Source organism: Condylura cristata, unplaced genomic scaffold (assembly GCF_000260355.1).
Source record: "Condylura cristata isolate star-nosed mole 26May11 unplaced genomic scaffold, ConCri1.0 scaffold00012, whole genome shotgun sequence".
Classification (NCBI taxonomy): Eukaryota; Metazoa; Chordata; class Mammalia; order Eulipotyphla; family Talpidae; genus Condylura; species Condylura cristata.
The window spans coordinates 30,427,386-30,446,851 of record NW_004567113.1 but is presented as its reverse complement, the minus strand read 5'-3'; positions in this window follow the sequence as shown (position 1 = coordinate 30,446,851).

The following is a 19,466-nucleotide window of genomic DNA, read 5'->3' as shown; positions in this document are numbered from 1 at the left end:
CCCTGTAAATCCGACTTGGTACAAAGTTAAGTCTATCTCATTACAAAAATACTCCCTTTTCTTTACTTCCTGAAAAATCAAAGAAGTGTAAAAGTATCAAGTTCTCCCATGATGTCATAGCCATATAACTTTCCTTCCTGAGAAAAAGCTTGGGAGTAATTCTTGGAGGTAAGAAGAGAAGACCCACACTCACTAGATTTTAGCTGAGTTATTCTGCCTCTTACTAGCTGAGGGACACCAGGCCCCTCTAGCCCTGGTTTTCTCATGGATAACATACAAATGTTACAACACCTATCCTAACTACTACCTGAGCTATTTGCAGAGATTAAGGAAGTTAATATGAAGGCATATTTTCTTCATCAAACTATGATTTAGGATCTCCTCACTTTTGTCTTTAAAAGGCCTGTCATGTCTATTTTTCTCAATCAAATATATCAATGCTACATTCCATCCCACCATGCTTGGTCAGGGATTAATATTTAGTGTCTTCTCTCTCTGCCCCCCACACAGAGTAAATATGTGAGACGATGAATGTGCCAATTAATTCATTGTGTTTAGGTTCTTGGAAACTTCTACCTTCAGTAAAAAATCCATGGAGATATTGATAAGACTAAGGGAGATAAGATAAGAAGAATGTTATTTCCTTCAACCTTGGATTATATATTTTTTCTCACGAATATTAGGGTGAAACAATGTTGAATAAATCGATGCTACATATGAGTGTCAAGTTGTCATATTTCACATACAGGATACAGTACAATTTCACTTACCAATTATGCCGCAATAAAGCTGAAAATGCCTTATCGAAAATGCATGGTCCTATGGAGTCAGGCATTTGTGATGCTTCCCGTGACCTTTGATTCTCGGGGAGCCCCCTCAATCAATCTTCTGCCTCCTAGCAGGTTGCCACTTGCCTCCTCACCCCTCTGGGTAAACCTAGCATAAAAACTTTCCTGAATGGGGATTTCAAAAGGTAGGATGCTCTCTTTTGCTTGTCACATAAATTCACCATCACTCAGCAAATTATACATCTGAAAAAGACTTTTTTGCCCTGTCAAGTGTCATACAAGTTACACATGTTGTACAAGTTACAAGCATTGTTCAAGTTATAAGAACAAAACAGAGGGTTTCACTTTTTGTCTCTCCTGGCCAGATGCTGTCCTATCAAGCAGCAACATTTTAGCTGGAGGCTTCAGAGAGCCCTGAAATCTCCACATTATATAATGCTGAGCGCCATTTCCACCATTGTTTTTTTAGTCAACCCAGTTCTCCTAAATTACTGAAAGAGGTGTGCGAGAGGGGCCCTTCAGATCTGTCCATCCTGCCTGTCTGCTGCTCAGTGGTTAGGCGACCTCTGTGAAGGCTGGATTCACTGTCTTTGACATGAGATGTCATCATAGATCAGGGGTTTTCAAATTACTCAGCGAGTAACAGGACAAGGTGAATGGGACTTTTTGAGTCCCCATTCTTACTTAACCAGAGCTACCTGACATTTTTCTGGTTTATGCATCTGGTTAGAAGTAAGAAAGATTCCACTACTCAGAGCATACAGAACTGGGGTATAGGCCAGAGGTGCAGGGGTGGTGAGAGGCTTCACCAGAGACAGAGTGGGCAGCAGAACAGGCAGATTAAGGAAGTACACTGCTGAGGGGAGCAGCAGATGAGACAGAAGAGGTCTGCTGCACCATGTGGGTCACCTCCGGACTGGGGTTTGAACTGGCACTGAAGCAGCTGTGGTTGGCTTGCCGTTGCTCTATCAGGGCCATCAGGGCCTGAAAAAAGTTTTAGAAACCACTTGATTGATATATCTCTAAGGTCCATGATGTTGTGACTGCAACCAAGTCTGCTGAGCACCGGCCATGATGACCTTTTTCTTGCTTGTTGTCCTAACAAGGCCTTCTCAACTTGAGCAACAATGCCTGGGGCCCTCGTCCTCAGCACATACACTGTCTGGGTCGTGCATGGCCCCTTGAGAAATCAAAGTTATTTGTGTAATGCCTGCCGTCCTAGTGCTTACTCTCCTTGATTTACTCACTTTATTTCTCCCCCAGTCGTGCTTCGGGCTACACAAGCTTGAGCTAGATGAGTCAAGACATAAACAGGCAATAGTACAGGTTTTCTTTTGGCCTTTGACATTCTCCGTACTAGCTAAGTGAAGTGTACAATTCTAGAATCCATTGAGCCAAATCTAGAACTCATTAAACCGAAGTATTCCATTTCATGGAAAAGCTATGTTCAAAGACCAGAAAGAGATTTCTCTCATGGAGCTTAAAAATACTGTTCATGATAATATTGGGATATGGACACAATAATTCACTAGTTGGTAAAAAAATAAAATAAAATAAAAATAAAAATCACTGGTACTCTCTCCAAATTCCCAGTAGATAATACTGATCAATCAATCATCTCTTCCCTAATCTTCCATCTAGCAAGCATTTTCTGAGTTTCTGCTCTCCTCTGGATGTGGAATAGAGCAAAGTGCCAGACAAGTAATGATAAATAAGGCATAGCATGCTCTTAAGAAAAGTACAGGCTCCTGCAGGAAGCCCATCATACATTGTCATTTATTACAGGGGGGTCAGGAGCCCCAATGTCTCAGGAGCGGAGAGAATGGAACAATTAGCTCTGCCTGGGGAGTTGGAAGACAGTTGGTTCCTGGAATATAGTAGCAACTCAGTAAATATGGACTGAATGGGGGGGGATGTTGGAGAGGATGGAACTGCTCAGAATCACACTGCAGCTCCACCACTTTATCGGGTGTGTGACTTTCGGCAAAGTGCTTAACCTCTGTCTCACTATTAGCCTCATTTGAAAAGTGGAACCAACAGTACTGATCTCACCTCCTAGAGTGCTGTGAGGATTGAGTTAACACAGACAAGCTCCTTAAAACGGTGCTGAACACATATTAAATGCACCAAATGTACTTACTGATTACTAGGGGCCATTGAACAGGACTTTATGGAGTAGAGAAAGGAGAGAGCAGTTAAGCGCATGCGATTCAGAGGAACCACACAGGAGTCCCTTTCAGTGACTCACTGAAGGAACTTGCTGTTAACTGGAATTCAAAGCAAACAATAAACAAAAGTGATGTTGGACCAAGGGTCCCTGCACTTGTCTCTCCTTCCTCCTCTGTCCCTCAGGCTCCCACTGTCCTCAGTCTCCAGACCCCTTTCCCTTTCCTTTCTCCTGGCCCACTCACCCCTCCTCAGCCATCAATCCCCCCCACCTTTCTCTCCCTGTCTGCCCGAGTCTCCAGGCCCTCTCTCTTCAGCCTTCCAAGATTTGCTCTTCTCTCCTCTCTCTCCCCTTCCTCATTCCCCATCTCTGTGCCCTTCCCTTTTCTGTCCCCCTCCCCCACCCAAACTGGCCCTATAAATATCTTCTCCAAAGCCTGAAAAACCAGACCCAGCATTTCCCTGCTCCCTGCCCTTCCTCCAGCAAGCATCAGAATACTAGGACTAGGATAGACCAGAATGCAGAAATAAATCTTTTTTTGTTGTTCTCGCATTGCTGTGAAAAGTACCAGTGGGCACCGTTTGTGCCAGAACAGCCAGGCTCTCTCGATGATATCTGTAGCTTGGGGTGATCACAGCCTTTGGCCTTCTAACTCTTCACTGTCAGACACTCTAGCTGTTTGCAGGGTTTCAATGGCAAAAATCAGCATGGACAGAACCACCCCTGCTGACACCCTGAAGGGAATAAAGCCTGGATCCTCAGAAAGACAAAAGTCCTGAGTCTCTTGCACTCAGAAATCAATGCTCAGACAGGAGGAGGGAGCCCTGCAGCCAGGACAGAAGGTCTCCACCCCGCCTCTTTCAGTTTTTCTGTTCTGCAAGTGATTTGGGCTGTGGATTATTCAAGGTTTCAGGATTGACAAATCAGGAAGGTCCCTGGTCTCGTGGGATAACTTCTACAGGGAGAGGTGGACCATGCATATAAAAACACCAAAATATTTTTAGGTAGTCATATGTGCTATAAAGGAAAGAAAATTAATAAGGCATATTGGTGGGGAAGGTTTTGCTTTACATTTCAGTCAGAGATGAGAGAAGCTCTTTGAGCTCAATTCTCAAAAGAGGGAGCCCCCACACTGAGACCTGGGGAGTGGGAGTGCCAGTGACCCCAGGAGAAGTGTAGTGTCCGAGTAGGAAGGTTCGTGAAACTGGGGGAGGAAGAAGCAACCAGGACTGGTGGGACTGTATATGTGCATTGTCCCTTGTCAGCAGCAGGTGCTGATGGGTGATGCAGCAGGAGAGGAGCCCCCTGAGAGGCTCTGGGCCAGTCCACCCGGGCACTGGCAAAATCCTAGCACTTGTGCTGTGACCTCCACCAGCTCTGACCAGCTGACATTTCTGCTGGATAGTAAGCAGTCAACTCTTCTTTGGCTGGATAGATTTCCTGCAGTCACCAAAGCTTGATTCAAAACCCCCGGTGCTGGGGATCGAACTCATGCTGATGTGGCTTTAGCTTCTTAGTGCTGTGCTTTAACCCGCTGTACCATCCAGAAGAGCCCTATTTGGGCTTTCTAAAGAAACAGAACCAATTGGATATAGGGTTTCTCTGTCTAGTCCCTATTGAAAGCAAGTCAGGCATATGATTCTGGAGCTTAGAAGTCCTAAGACCTGCAGTTGGCAATGGACCCACGAGAGCCAATAATCCAGTTCAAGTCTAAAGCTGAAGGCAGAAGACCAGTGCCCCCACTGGCAGACAGGCAGGCAGGGAAAGGGAATTCTCCTTTATTCAGTTTTTGTTCTTGTAAAACTTCTAATGACAAGATGATGCCTGCCCAGAAGTACAATTACTTTACGGTTTTAAATACTAACCTCAACCAGTAACACCTTTGCAGATATACCCAGAATCATGATTAGCCAGGTACCTAGGCACCCAGTGTCCCAGACACATTTACAGAAATTAGTCATCACAGTGGCCAGTTACTCCAGCTGTCTGACGGGTCACTATCCCACTTTTGGGAGGACAAAGTTGCCTGAAAAGTGAGTATCAGAAGTGTTCTTGCAGATTCAAACAGTGGCGTCTATCCATCAAAACTCAAAAGGCAGGGCATGTTCCACATGGAGAAACTGGGCTCTGGATAATCAAAGACATGATCAATGTTCACGCTGTCTTGGCAAGAGTTAGCTTGTTATTTAAGGGCATTGGGAAGTTATTGGTGGACTTTAAACAGGAAGTGATCTGACCCTGTTTACTTGTTTACAAGGTCACCCAGCGCTAGGGGGAGATGGCAAGGACTAGAAGAAAGCAGGAGGCTTGTGCAGGAGTGACGCTGGGCGGGAACGTTGCCAGAGCTGGTGCAGTGCGGTCCCTGGAGACCGTCATATTCAGGATTTGATCTGGAGGCAAAATGGACAGGACTGGCTGAAGGATTTGACTTCAGGATTTGGGAATGAAGGTAATCAGGGGTGACTAGTTACTTGATGGAAAAACTGGTGGGTGGTGATATAAATCATTGAGAAAGAGAGTCTGGGGGAGAAAGACGCAGGAAAAAAGTCAAGAGTGGATTTGTGATGTGTTCATTTTAACTTGGGAGTGATACGGGTTCGTTATCCAAGTGACAATATGCACAAGACATTTGGGCATACAGCTGGGGTTTGGGGAGAGGTCAAGGTGGGAGACCTGATCTCAACAGCGAGGCTTTGGAGACAGGCAGCTTTGCTTTAACTTTTCATTCTGCTAATTACTAGCTGTGCAAACTTGAGCAAATTGCATAATGTCTTTGAACTCAAGTATTCTCAATTATAAAAATGGGGTATATTAGTTTCCTTGGTTTGCCTGTAACAAAATACCACAAACTGGTGGCTTGAAACAACAGACATTTATTCTCCCAGGTCTGAAATCTGAATTCAAAATGAGGCAAGGCCAGGCTCCCTCAGAAAGCTGCTGGGAAGAGGTCTTCCTTTCTTCCTAGATTCCAGGGGTTTTCAGACATGCTGGGCTTTTTCTTTTTTAACTTTATGCCTCACCACTCTATTGTTTTCCTCTAACATCATTTTCTTCCCTTTCAGTGCTTCTGTGTTCAATCTGTTCAGTCTCTCTCTCCTTCTCTCTCTTTCTTTTCTCAAGACACCAGTCACTGGGTTAGGAATTACTCTAATTCAGGATGACCTCATCTTAACTTGACTACATCTGTGAAGATTCTGTTTTCCAAACAAGGTCACATTCACAGGTACCAGGCATTAGGACTTCAACATATCTTTCTGGGGGGAAAGGGGCACAGGAAAGAGACGTAATTCAACCCACAAAAAAGTAATTATATGTATATATTATTTTATGATGTATGTGATTTAAAAATAAGATTTTAATGCTGTAGCATTGGCTTATAACAATGAAAATAAGCTTCATGTGTGCACATTATAATTTGACATCTGTGTATACAACATGATCACCACCTACCGTCTAATTTCCATACATCACCATGCATTTGACCCCATTTACCCAATTCACCACCATACCCCATGCCCATCCCATCTGGGGGCCATCTGAGGGCTATCAGTTCTATATATCGAAGAGTTTTTGTTGCTGTTGTTGTTCATTTGCTTTCTTTATAATCCACATATAAGTGAAATCATGCAGTGTTTGTTTTCTTTGTCTGAGTTCTTTATTATTATTATTTATTATTATTATTGTTTATTTATGCATACAGTACTGGGGTGCAGGCCAGAGGTACAGGGGGTGAGCGGATTCACCAGAGGCAAAGTGGGCAGAACAGGCAGACTAATGCAGTACACTGCCCAGGGGAGCAGCAGGCGAGACAGGAGAGGTCTGCAGTGCCATGTGGACCACTCCCCTGGAGGAGGGTCCAACGTGCCGAAGCTGCTGCGGCTGGCTCCCCAGTGCTGCAGTTAATCACGTTGTACCACCAGGGAGGGCCCTTCTGAGTTATTTCACTTAGCACTATACCCTCTACGCTCATCCATGTTGTTACAAACAGCAAGTTTTTATTCTTTTTTATGGTTCAGTATTATTATCTCTGTGCATTCACACATAGAGAAAAACATATACAGCTATAGACTATACCTACATATAAATAGAATTATATGTAATAGTTACAGGTATATAAATAAATATATTCAATTGTCAAATTCTAACAAAATTATCTGCTGGAATTTTGGTTGGCATTTCATTAAATCTTTAGATCAATTTGTAGAGACTGATATCTTTATAATATTGAATTTTTGGTTCAGGAAAATTGGGATAAGCTGTTAATTAGGATTTCTTTATGGCATTAACATTTTGTAAATTTTAGTATGTAGATCTTACACAGCCTTTATTAGATTTAGTCCTAGGCATTTGATTGTTTTGATGCTATTGTAAATCATAATTGAAAAAAAAAATCTGCTAATTGTGACTGGTATATAAAAATGCAAATAATCCTTTATGCTGTTCTTATATGGAGCAATTTTACTAAATGAACTTATTTAGAGTAATTCACATGTAGATTTCTTGGTATGAATACAAATCACATCATCTGTAAATATTGACAGTTTTGCTTCTTGACTTCCTATCTTAGTTTTTGCTCCGTTTTATTACATTATTGCACTTGTTACATTATGTGGTCTAGGACCACCAATATAATGTTGGATAGAAAAAATACCAAGGATATTCTTATTTTGAAACTCATTGCAAAGTACTGTGTTCTCTGGGGTTTTTGTAGTTACCCATCTCTAGATTAAGGAAATGTAGTTCCATTTCTCCTTTGCCAGAGATTTTTTTTTTTTATTGCACATTGCTGTTAAAATTTGTAAAATGCTTTTTCTGCTCCTATTCAGATGATTTATATTACTTTCCTTTCTTCTGTTAATGTGGTGAATCACATCTATTGATTTTCAAGTGTTAAATCATCTTTGCATTCTTGGAATAAACTCAGCTTTATCCTCATTTTTTTTCTTTCTGATATTCAATCTGTTAATAATCTTTTTGGAATTTTCATCTATGTTTATGAGACATTCTGCCCTGTGTTATATGAGTTTAATAGAATTTACTGTCAAAATTTTGTTGGTCTAATAAAACAAGTTGGGAAGTGTTTCCTCTTTTTATTCTCAGGAAGAGCATGTACTAGATTGATGTTGTTTCTTCCTTAATTATCTTAAATATTTGTAAGGATTCATTGATGAAACCATCTGGGCCCAAGTCTTATCTGCAGGAAAATTTTACTGCATATTTAATTATTTTAACAAATACAGGATTGTTTGGGTTTTCAATCTGGTGTGTTTTGTTTTTCTAGCTATTTTTTCAGTTTTTCTAAATTATTTAGTATATTGACAAGAAAGTGATAGTCTTTTTATTATGTATTCAATGTCTGTAGGTTATAAAGTGGCAATCACTTTTTCATTCTTGATATTGGTTACCTGAGTACTCTCCATTTTTACCCTTCAATCAAGTTATCAAGACTTTTATGTGATTTTTAAATCGCAAAGACTCCACCTTTAATTTCAGTTCTTAAGCTGTTTCCTTTCTACCTTTTGTTCTTTTTCTAATCAAGTAGTTTACTTAATTTCCAAGCATTTGGGGATATTTTTGTAATTGATCACTAGCTTAATTTAGCACGGTTAGGGAAAATATGCTAGATGATTTCAATCCTGTAACATGTTTGAATTTTGCTTATCTCCAGCACTTAGACACTTTCAATAAAGGTTCCATGTGCATTTGAAAAGTACATGCATTCCACATAGATGTAGCAAACCTAGGTCATACATGTGTATATTTATAGAGTACCTCAATTATATTAGCTCAAATCTCTTATAACTGTGCTAATACTTTGTCTGTTTTATCAATGAGAGGCGTGCTCAAACCTCTCAATTTATAAATTTTTCTGTTTCCATTTTCATTAAATTTTACATTTCCTTACGTCGTTGTTCATTTTTGCACAGTACTTCACTTCTGCCCTCAGGGGTAGTCCCTGTAAGGTTACCAGTATCACCTGTGAACTGTCACCAGGGTCCTTTGAGCTCATTGCGTCTCAGCTACCCCTTGCTGTAGGCCTCAGCTCTATAGTTTGCCTCAGAGTTTTTATCTTTTTTGTTTCCTCTTTTAGCTGCGTCCAATTTTGCTGTATAATTTTGCTTCTGTGGGCAACATTCTGTGATACAGTAGGATTGGATCACCTTAATCCAGTGAGCTGACTTGAAGTTGGGTCCTTGAGAGAGCTGGTCAGTTCTCATTTATCCTTCAGATTTAATATTATGAAGAAATTTTAAATGTCTCATACATTAATTCATTTAACAGATGCTTCCTCTCTGCTATGCAGTGAGCACTCTTGATATGTGCAGAATTGTCTGTATTCTCTTAAGGGTTATGAGCTTGACTTTTAAGAAAACTCATCTCTTTGAGATGAAATCCCTAGCACCAAGGTGGATATGTCTTATTTGGTTTCCTAAATAATCTGATTATTTCCTAAATAATCTGAGGGACATGCACATCAACTTCCACTGCCAAATGAAATTTTTTTTTCAGAAGCATTACTTTCTTAAATAATTAAAATTTTGCCTTTGCTTCCTAGTCACCGAAGAAGTCTTTTTTTGTCTGGCTGGGAGGATCTGTGAGGTATTCTCTCATATTTTCCCCACTGTCTTAACAAAGCCTTATCACAAAGTTGGGCTCAACTTACCCTGTTGTTATTTTCAAATGTCAGTGTCTTGGGTTTGATCTTGGCTTCACATAAGAACCTCCTTTAGGCTGTCCAAAATGTTTTGGGGTTATCTATATTTCCTCTAAATTTTGCATAAAGATTGATCAGTTCTTTCTGTTTTTACATTATCATAGACAGCTTCATGAAACAGGTTGACACTTGGAACATTTCCTTAGCCATAACTACTATCATTCAGTTTTCCCAGTGACAGCAGGGGACAGTTTTGCTAAATTTTCTGGAACTAAATATCACAGGTTGCTTTTACTTCAAGGCCTAATAAAAATCCTCCTTGTGGCCCTCCCTGGTGGCGCAGAGGGTTAAGGCACAGCACTGAGAAGCTAAAGCCACTTCCGCATGAGTTCAATTCCCGCCTGCCCCGGAGGTGACCACATGGTGCGGCAGACCTCTCCTGACCCGCCCGCTGCTCCCCTCAGCAGTGTACTTCGTCGATCTGCCTGTTCTGCTCCCCACTCTGTCTCTGGTGAATCCTCTCACTGCCCCTGAGCCTCTGGCCTGTACCCCAGTTCTGTATGTACAAAGAAATAAATCTTTAAAAAAAAAAAATCCTCCTTGTGTCTACCTGGACTGTTCACCTACCCAGATTAAATCTATATCTATATCTATCTAGATAGACACGTATTTTCATGTCATCCCTCTACTGGAATCTCCTATAGTTCCCCACTGCGTTTAAAATTAAATACAAACTCTTTGGCATGACAAATTCCTAGGTGAATGTTCCCGCCTACCTCGCTGGTACTATTTCATACCACTTTTCTCACTGTGTTCTTGCCTTTTTGGCTTTCTGTTAGTTTCTTGCACATGGCAAGCTCATTGCTGATCTTTATCTTACCAGACTGTTCTCACCAACTGGTTATCAGCTAAAAAATCAATCTGAGAGAGGCCTCGTTTCAGCCCAGTTCATCCCCCTCTGGTCTCCTACTGATAGTTACTACCCCGTGACTTCTTCTTCTACTTCTTCTTTTTTTTAAGATTTATTTATTTCTGCATACAGAACTGGGTGCATACAGGCCAGAGGTACAGGGGTGATGAGAGAATTCACCAGAGACAGGGGGGAGCAGAACAGGTAGACTGATGAAACCTGCTGAGGGGAGCAGAGGGCGGGTCAGGAGAGTTCTGCCACACCATGTGAGTCACCTCTAGGGTGGGCAGGGATCAGAACCATGCTGAAGCAGCTTTTGCTGCTTAGTGCTGTGCTTTAACCTGCTGCACCACCAGGGAGGGCCCACCATGACTTCTTTATAGTTGCCCAGTGATAACCACCATTCTCTGAAATTATCTTACACCTTCTCTTCTTTCTTACAAAGTAAAAATTCAGTAGGAGCAGGATCTTGTCAACCTCATCCTCTTCACCTAGCAAAATGTCTGGCATGGGCAGGAATCAGCAAATGCAATATAAGTATTTGCTGGCTGAATGAATGGAGATGTGGGTGGAAGCAATCCACAGGTGCCTCACTCAGCCTGAGAGGCAGGAGCAGTTTGCCTAGACTGCATGCTCTGGTTTCATGACTGAAAGCTAGCTTTCAGACACACTGAAAGCTAGTGGTTCTTAAATTAAGAGCAGGATTTTATGAATGTAGGCTCACTTTCAGTTTTCAAGGCTTCCATCCTTGCCTTTGGTATAATTTGACTACTATTCTCAATATTATAATTTCTATTGGTAAACGCATCAGAGTTTGGCTATTTTATCCTGATGTGTGAGTTCCATAACAGTGGGTGGTTTATATCCATGATCAACTTTTTATGTATATTTCATTTTACAAAACAAGCATAAAAGACCTCAGGAACACCATTTCCCACGGAAGCCCATAAACTTTTAAGTAAGGACTTAAAACATCTATTGATTGCCCAACGGATGATTTGTAATTACAGATTTCACATTTGGTTAATAGGTCTTTGTGGGCCCTTTGAAACTTGTTTTATTTGGTTAACAGATAATTGGGGTCTTTTATGTAGACACACCATAACTGCTCCTTTAGAGCAATTAAATTTTGCTGAATGGATCCAGGCTCTGCCGTTTCTTTGATGCATCCCTCCAGCTCCTTTTACAACTAGTCAGAGGAGCAGGGACAGGCCCAGCCTAGTGTTTCAAGAAGGAAATATGCTACATTCAAGGGAAATCCCAGCAGAAGCAGCCTGGGCAAAAACAGGGAGGGAGAGAGAGTTGACGTGTACATTCCTGGAGGCCACCCAGCACCCCAGCCAGCCTGGGGCCCATTGCAAATTGCTGCTACTTTCTCAGGTACTCAGCCCGTGCCCAGCTGGGTCAGCTTCAGCACATTCTTCCCAGGCAGGATGCACACTATTTTAGCTTCAGTTCCAAGTATCTATTCTCAAATGGGTACTGTGTCAACACCAACTTTTCTTTTTATCCCTTCTTTCCTTTGTGACTCCTACTTTTAGAGGTACTTTCAAATAGACTCATCCTAAAATTCTATTCATTGTTCATATTCAGGAGAAAATCCTGGATAAGTGCCAGTGATCTGATATCACAGTTCTAGGTTTGTGTACCAGGACAGAGCTACTTACTAGCTCTGTGACCTTGGGAAAGTTATTTATTTATTTATTTTAAAAGATTTGTTTATATATGCAATATATGGGGTACAGGCCAGAGGTTCAGGGGGTGAAAGGACTCACCAGAGATGGAGTGGGTAGCAAAACAGGCAGATTGATTGAATATACTGCTGAAGGGAGCAGCCGGCAAGTCAGGAAAGGTCTGTTGGAAATGTTATTTAAACTCTTCATAGACCAAGAAGCATGTAAGTAGTAGGCCACTTCTAATACACACTTGGCAAGTGTGAGGCATCATAGTAAGTATTTACATACACTTTATCTTCTACTATGCACAAGAAATAGTGATTTATTTAAAAAGATGTCATTTCCATTTTAAAGATAATAAATAAGCCTTGGCATGAAATAACTTGCCAAGGTCACAAACCTTATTAAGTGACAGAGACAGTATTTGAACCAAAGTCTGGCTCATGTGTGCAAACATTATGCTCTCCTGTCTCCTGACAGCAACCAACTCACAGGGTTACTTTGTAGATTTGATATGATAAAGTTCATGAAGCCCTCAGTACAAAGCTAAGAGCTTTGTTAATAAATGCTAGCTGTTAGTATCGATTTCTTTCTTTGTGAAACTCTCCTTGACTACTCCCAGCCAACTCAGGGGTCTTTTTCTTTGGGGTCTCCACACAGTATACATGTTCTATAACATTTGGACTGTGATTGTTTACCCTTCTCTCTGCCCATTGGACTGTGAGCTCCTTTTGCAAAATTTTGGTCCTATTCCTTAGCAATATTAGGCACAGAGTAGGAGGGTCCAAGAGTAAATAGTAATGATGTTAAGGGGAAGGATGTCCTAAAGGAACTTTGCAGAGCCTTATGGACTCCACCCTGTACTCCAGCTTTCTGGACACTATCCCCTACTCCAGTGATTGGAAACTACAACTCCCAGCAGTACCAGGAAGAGAACTGCGAGGACCCAAGGGAGGAGCTAGCAGGAATTCTGGGACATTCCAGGGATAAATAGGGCATGATTGTGTCTCTCTCTCGCTCAGGAAGCAGCTCTCCTGATCACATGACTCGGTGTGTTCAGTCAGCCTAGCCGTAAGGTATTGCAGTTACTTTGTGTCCTGCTCTCTTTCCCTGGGTTGTTTCCTATTCCTTTCCCCTTTTGTAAATAAACCCCATTATTGACCTTTTTGTGGGTACCTGCAATATAACTTAATTGTGAGCGCATGGGTGAGGCCCCACAGACAGGCGGCCCAGACCACTCTGGGCTACCCTGTAACAATAATCCATGGTGTGTATCTGGTGTAAAATGTGACGATCCAAAACCTGAGACTCTGATTTATTCAGGACTTGATTATAAATTAGCAAAATAGAGGTGGGCCAGGGAGGTGGTAGCTGGGGGTGGAAGAGAGAATTCTAAGAGATAGTGCTGGCCAGAGAGGCAGGTTCATCAGCCATGGGTGGTGGATGTGGACTTAAGTACAAGCAAGAACAATGACAACGCTGGAAACAGAGAAGTTGCATGAGTGGATTTGTTCCAGAAAGGTCATCAGAGTGAAGAATAGAGTGGGGGTGGTGGGGAGCAGTAGCCAGACAAATGGTAAGACATCCACTTGGGAGTCTGTTGCAGTGACAGACAAGAGAAGGATACTTGTGTCAGGAATTGTTGTGGGATAGGCTTTCACGGTGATGGAAAAGAAAGGGTGGATTCCCAGTTTCCAACAGACATTTAAGGCCTCCCTGATGGCCTAGGGGTTAAATCTCAGTGCTACCACCATGAAGGCCAATAGACCCTTGGATTAGTCTATACATACCTCCTATCTCTTTCAATACAGGTAACAACCCAAATAGTCATTGCTTTTAGAATGTTTATTATAGTATGGTAAATGGAGACCTATGGGTCAATTCTGCTCTGAGGTACTCTGTTCACCCCAAAATACTGGAGAAGATAAGATAATTAAGCTTCCAAGAATGCCTACTTGATAAGAAGAAGGAAGTCAAAGGGAAACTTATACCTTGGATCTTGATCTCTACAGGCATCCTCACCTCCTCTGACTCCCCCTAGCAGATGACTGTAGCCATTTTGACCTTCCCCCTGGTGTAGTTACTGATTTTAACTATGTGTCCAGATCTCCAAGCCCTCTGGGATAAGTTTAGAGCTATCAGACCATATTCATCCTTCCAAACATCTGTAAGTAGTTAGGAGGACAGAGTCTCCCTTGATTACAGATGTGTGCCATAGGTGTAGTTTTGTTAGTTAGTTTGTTTTGTTCCTTAAACTAAATCCAGTTAATCCTCCACTGGCATGAGCTCTGTTGATACACATGGCTTCCCCTTTGCCTCTGTGCTTTGGGGGAGAAGTCAGTTAAGAAAGAGGACAAAGGCCAAAGGGTGTGACTGCTTATGAAGCCTAAATAAGCAATGTGAGCATGTAGCTTGTCAAGGGACTAATGTGCTCATTGGGATGTGTGCTGGGTCTATTTCACTCCTTATGGAGGCTGTGAGTGCCCTGGAGCCCAGTTACAGTCTTGTGAAAAATGCCCACCAGCTGTGCAAAGTCTGCTGCTTCTGCAAGTTCAGCTTAGTAGACTGGAGGAAATGCCTTTTGCTTCAGAGAGTGATGCTGAATCTAAAGTTCAAGATTTTATAATACAGGGTTTAATGGTTTATGAAACACTTTGTATACATGATCATACATCTGCAGGAAGTGCTTATGACATAGTTTTTATAAGCTCCATTTAGCAGCTGAAAAGATTGAGACTTAGAGAAGCTGAATATATTTTTAAAGGTCACATACCAATTAGCTGGTCAATAAGGAATTGAATGTAGAATCCCTCAGTTTATCAAAGATTTCATGGGCACAATATGGGCAGGCTCAAGCAATGTTGCAGGCACTGGGAATGCAAATCATAGATAGTGATCAAAAAGATAAGGAATTTTTCCCTCCTACAAATTATAGTTCACTTGGAGAGACACTTAAAGAAATACTAATAAGTATAGAAAATGATAATTATGGATAAAAGCTAAAAAGAAAAAACTCATGGTACTGAAAGGGAATGCAACATGTACATACTTTAGAGGTTGTATGTGTGTGTATGGGACTAAAGACTGATTCTAACTCATGCAATCTGAGAAATAGGAGGGAGGATTTGGGAGAAGAGTTAGGGTAAGAAGTTTCAGCAGGAAGCTCAGCCATGTGCCAAGAGCCTCAGGCAGTCAGGAGATCTGAAAAGAGCTGGTGACTCAGGCAGGAATGGAAAGGGCTGGGAAAAGATCAGATTATAGGTACCTTTGGCTAGATGGTACACAGCATTTAGTCATGCATTTTATTCTAAATGTAATGAGAAACCACAGGGCAGTTTTTAGCAACAACACTGACATGGTCTTATATATTAAGATGATCATACTTAATCTCAATCAATGTTAATTGTAGGGTACAAAAGTCAAAGCAGGAGTGCCAACTCGAAGAAGGATGTTGCAAGGATCTAGGGAAAAGATGACAGCCTTATCTCTTCAAGTACTGGAAATTTTGGCTACAGTATGTGCTATAATTGTAATGCCAGTGAACTGGCTGAAAGTTGAGAAGGAATGTCTTTTGCTTTATTTTTAAAAATTGAGCTTTCTCTCTTACTAAGGATCTAGAGAAAAATAAAGCCATTGGCATTTTCAAGAATTGGCAATGAGTCCAGCCACAACCCTTACAGTTTGAAGAAGGTCAACTCCTCGTGGTCTAAGGTTGCATAGAATGCCATAAAGATGATATTTGAAAAAGAAATTAATCATCAGATGTTTTATTAACTGGTTCTCATCCAGTGAGGACACAGAAACACTTTTACTAGCTGTGTGGCAATGGACAAGTTTCTGGATCTATGAAAAATGGATAAAAGTAGTATTTTTCTCAAAGAATCATACAATATAATCGACTTAGAATTAGATTCAGAAGATTAAATGGGATAATATGTAAAGTACTTAACAAAGTTGACTAACAAAAAATCATTCTTATTTCAATAAATAATAATAATCATAGTTATTAAGAATGATACTTTTACAGTATAAATGAAATAAAGTTAGATACCAACATCATTTCCATTGAATAATTAATCTCTGTCCCCAGGCGAAGTATTGACAAGTGTAACGTAACTGAAGCAATGTGGCAGTTTCTATCACTCCAAAATATTTCAAAGTGCTTTGAAGTTCTCATATGAAAGAAATTATAAAAACATAACATATTATTATTCCAAAAGGAAAGTTTATCCTACTGAGCTAGGCTGTCCCTAATGAATATAAGTCATCTTTAGAGTAACCTATTTTATTATCAAACAGAACAGTTGGTAGTGTAGAACACAATTACAGAATCTGCTTTAAAAAGCAAACATTAGTTGGATTTCTGAATGCCATTCAACTAGAGCATGAGATAATTATTCTAGCTCTAAAATCTACTTATTTTCAGCAGAGCACAGAAGTTTTACCTCTTTGATCGTCTTCTTAATGGCTTCAGGAAAGCCTGGAACTAAAGCACTTGCTTTTCAATGGAGAAAGAATGTGTCAATATCAAATGTATAGGCTGCCATTTATCTCCTCCCCTTTCTGCTGAAATGACTGCTTTTTGAAAAACCTGTGTGATGAGAAAGAATACTGCAGGGGAGATTCCTGCAATTACTACCCCTTCTCAACCCAAGTGGTTTGAGCTTAACCAAGGTAGACTTACACTTACCTAAACTCCAGTGTGTAACCTGTATGCCATCTTGACCCATGGAGATCAGCTTCTAAAGAGACTTAATGCAAAGATTTATAGAACAAACTTTCAAGAGTCATCAAGTAGGGTCCAACCTTTAGTTGCATTTCCTTAACAAAAAATGTGTAAGGATCTAATATTTAACCCAATGATAATTTTCATCTTTTGTTTTCTCCTTTTTTTCTCCCACTCTCTTTTACCCAATATCACGCCATATCTCCTATTCTCTAACATCCTCCTGTAAAATACATTTCTATTTCACTTAGATTTTTGTCTCTCACTCAGACCTCACCCGAACTTCATTTCTCCCCCAGCTTTCTTTACCATACCCTCCAGACATTTCTGTCTTTGCCTGTCATCCAGTTCTGTAATATAAATGTCAAGGGATTTAACTAACAGAGACTAAAGTTTCTATAGGGAACAAGAATTTTCCATCTTAATAAGAATTTCACATTTGGTCTGTGATCTTCTGAATATTATTTCAGTGTATTATGGGTGTGAAGGTTATGTCACTAGGTTTCTTGTAGACTGTATTCTATTCAGTTTGGATATAGTCCCTTTTGTGTCTAAATGGATTGTGACAAAGGCGAGAACTTTGGTGGTAGGCATGGGATAACATTATGCATTTAAAGAGATATGAGCCTATAATCATGAAACATACACAATGTTATAAATCAATGTTACCTAAAAAAGAACAAAAAAGGAAAAGAAAAGAAAAATGTTTCCTGGATGTGAATAGTTGAGTCAGCCTTTTAGAAATGTGGTCCATTCTACTGTGCAGGGATTATACAAAATCTTTTCACACCCTTTTTATTATGCTTTAGACACTTCCCAAGGCCTCTGCCCCAGCTCCTAAACTGTCCAAGTCCAGATAACTGCTTCTGTGACTGAGAATAGGGATTAAACCAGGGTTTACTTAAACATTACCTCACATTTCCAAAGTAGGTCATGACTCCATTACTGACATTCTCAAATCAAATACCTGTTTTTAAATTTTTCTTTTTATTTTTTAAAGATTGAAAGACATTTTGGAGCTCTTATAGAAAATCTTCATTCTTTAACAAGTAAGGAAAATGAGAAACAGAAGAACAACTTTAACAAAATCCACTTCTGAGATTGGCTCAGTAGTTTCCCATCTCTAGGAGAAGTAGAAACGAGTTACAAATAACAATAAGTACTTTCACTTCCATAATCCTTTTCGATCCGCAGAACAATACTGTGACAAAGACAGGTGGACCAGACCCACTATGCAGATGGGAAAAGGGAAGTCCTGCCTGTTTACAATTTGTGCATACTAGGGGGAGAGAGACTTCCTGCTTCAGTCCTCATATCCCCATGAAAATGCTTATGCTACGGCCCTCCCTGGTGGCGCAGCGGGTTAAAGCACAACACTGAGAATGTAAAGCCGCTTCCGCCTGAGTTCGATTCCCGCCTGTCCTGGAGGTGACCACATGGTGTGCCAGACCTCTCTGACCCGCCCTCTGCTCCCCTCAGCAGTGTACTTCATCCATCAGCCTGTTCTGCTCCCACTCTGTCTCTGGTGAAGCCTCTCACTGCCCCTGAACCTCTGGCCTGCACCCCAGTTCTGTATGCACAAATAAATCAATCTTAAAAAAAAAAGAAAATGCTCATGCTACCCTAAAAGCTGTTCCTTTCTTCCTGTACAGATGGTTTTCTCTACCTTAGATCTAACCTCTGTGGTATTGATAAAGTTGAGTATTTCAAGTGGGACCATTTTGAATGATTGATCCTTACTTTTAATATTGACTACCAAGGGACCTTCATGGTGTCCACAAGCAATGGAGCCTCTCCAAGTGCAAACGCCAAGGAAGAGAGACCAGCCAAGAGTCACGGAGCGAGCGAGCGTAGGAATGCAGAGAAGGCAAATAATCTGACCATCTATTTTTCATTCCAGTGGCCCTTCACTCCTTGCTAATACGTGTGGTCGCTTCTTCCCCAAAGTAGTCTTTTGGCATCCTCTTTATTTTAATTTTTAAGGATTTATTTATTTTTGCTACAAGAACTGAGGTGCAGGCTAGAGGTGCAGGGGTTGAGAGGATTCACCAGAGACAAGTGGGGAACAAAGCAGGTGGATTGACTGAAATACACTGCTGAGGGGAGCAGTGGACAATACAGGAGAGGTCTGCTGCACCATGTGGGTCAGCTCCCTGGCCAGGGATCGAGCTTTGTTGCAGTGGCTACTGATAGCTTCATAGTGCTGACACTTAACACTTGTGCCACCAGGGAGGCCCTTTGGCATCCTCTGTAGTGGGAACATGGGGAAGAAATTTGATGAGTGTGTTGGGCTCACATATTCGCCCACTGTGGGATGATAGGCAGTCAGATAGGGTAAAGCAAATGGCCTCTTTCTCCCATATATGTTTCCACAAAAAAATTCCTCTTTAGCACTTACTGCCTACACACCCCAACACGGAGCTCCAGGAAATTTTCATGAGGGGTCTGGTCTATATTCCCTCTGATTACATTTCTTCACGTGTGAGGGGAAGCCTTAACATGGAAGCTTTCCCAGTATGTCTCTCAGCGCCACTCTCCATGGGT